The 1,570-nt window shown below is 40.0% G+C and overlaps 2 long non-coding RNA genes across 2 annotated transcripts in view; one reads left to right on the forward strand and one right to left on the reverse strand.

Annotated features, from left to right (window-relative positions):
- Positions 1 to 47: 47 nt before the first annotated feature.
- LOC118748436 overlaps positions 48 to 1,570 on the reverse strand; it is a 2,961-nt gene continuing 1,438 nt past the window's right edge. The window contains exon 3 of the long non-coding RNA XR_004994048.1: positions 48 to 141. This is a non-coding gene — a long non-coding RNA (uncharacterized LOC118748436). The remainder of the gene's footprint in view (positions 142 to 1,570) is intronic.
- LOC118748438 lies at positions 54 to 572 on the forward strand. The gene is made up of 2 exons (XR_004994050.1): positions 54 to 217; positions 287 to 572. It is a non-coding gene; the product is annotated as an uncharacterized LOC118748438 (long non-coding RNA).

Below are 1,570 nucleotides of genomic sequence, written 5' to 3' on the forward strand. Positions count from 1 at the left end.
TTTCCACGCAATTCGCTGTCGAATTGAGAAAGAGAAATTTTATTTCGTAAGCTTGTGGGGCCATCATGCCACCAGTATGTGCCATCATACGGTTGGGATCTTCCATGTTGTTGCGCGGCGCACGCTGCTAAAATGCAGAGTCTGAAACACAATATAAATATAGACGGGATATGCATTAACAATCATGTCTTAAAAAAACCCCGCCTAAATGACAAAGGTATAAACATATACATATGTACATCCATACACATCTACAGGTATAAAGGAATTTATTTTTATAAGATAGAAAACAGGAACTGCTTACGGTAGAGGTGAAAAGCAATGCGTGTACGTCCCACTGTCAACAATATTCAATTGAAAACTAAAATCAAAAGCGAGCGTTGGACCAACGGCCACACAAGCTACTACGAAACACATGCATCTCTCTTATTTGCTCTCTTCGCGTGCCAGGCGCACATCGTAAACGCGTTTTACTCACTGCAGTGGGCCTATTGACAAATATGGATGAACATCAGGCAATCAGATGCGCTACAGTTGTCAATGCAACTACTTATCTCTTAACAAAAAACAAAGCAAATGAACAATATGCTTAATGTTAGGCTTGTACTTATGATCACAGATTTCACATGTGTCGATAGTTAGTCGTTTTGGCTATTTAGAAGACAATGCGCATTTGAAGGTCACTAATCTTAAATTACAGACTTCACTATTCGGCTGCATTTCGATGCGATATCCTTGAAACAATAATCATACTTATAGTTGGCGAGTGTCTAAATAAAACTTCCAGTACACTTTTTTGGCTGACAATTATTTTCCAGATGAGTTTTTTTTTTAATACTCAAACTTTGCTAGTCACCCATAATTCTTTTCCTGTAAAATAATGTACATATGGTGGACATATCCACCTTTTAATTAGACACGCCCCAATAGGACCAATGGAATGATAATTTAACATATTATGGTAGAGGTAAACTAAATTCTTCTTAATACCCAAATGAAAGTTTTATTTCGACGGCAAGTCTATCCTACTCGCAAAAATTGTATGTATATAGTATGTATGGGAACGTACCTATTATACTAAGTTACCCGTTCTGGGGGGAGCGGGGGATCTTCAAAATACCAAACTTGGTCACAGTGGGGGCGGGGCTTCCGTTTTTATTACGTAGTATAAGGAAATCTAGCGTTTTTTCGATGTTTGGGTATTGGAATATACTACGCGTGGTCACCCAGGGGGGAAGGGGATCAAAAATTGGAAAAAGTGGGTTGTTGTTGTTGTTGTTGTAGCGGCTACAACAACCCCGCCCAGGACGGTTGGTATCTCAGTCGTTGTCGTCAAGTTCCACTAACGGCAGCCCTAGGAAGCGTGCAGCTTCTGTACGGTTGGTCCACAGGGACAAGGCCGTTAGGGTTGTCGGTTTTTCCGGGCATGCGAAAAAGTGAGTCACGTAGTATGGGTACGTTCCCTAAAGAGCATGTCGCACGTGACAATATTTCTAACTATATATACATATATATATATAACTTTTCCACGCAATTCGCTGTCGAATTGAGAAAGAGAAATTTTATTTCG

Source organism: Rhagoletis pomonella, unplaced genomic scaffold, assembly GCF_013731165.1.
Source record: "Rhagoletis pomonella isolate Grant_MI unplaced genomic scaffold, Rhpom_1.0 Rhpom_scaffold_00013, whole genome shotgun sequence".
NCBI classification, from domain to species: domain Eukaryota; kingdom Metazoa; phylum Arthropoda; class Insecta; order Diptera; family Tephritidae; genus Rhagoletis; species Rhagoletis pomonella.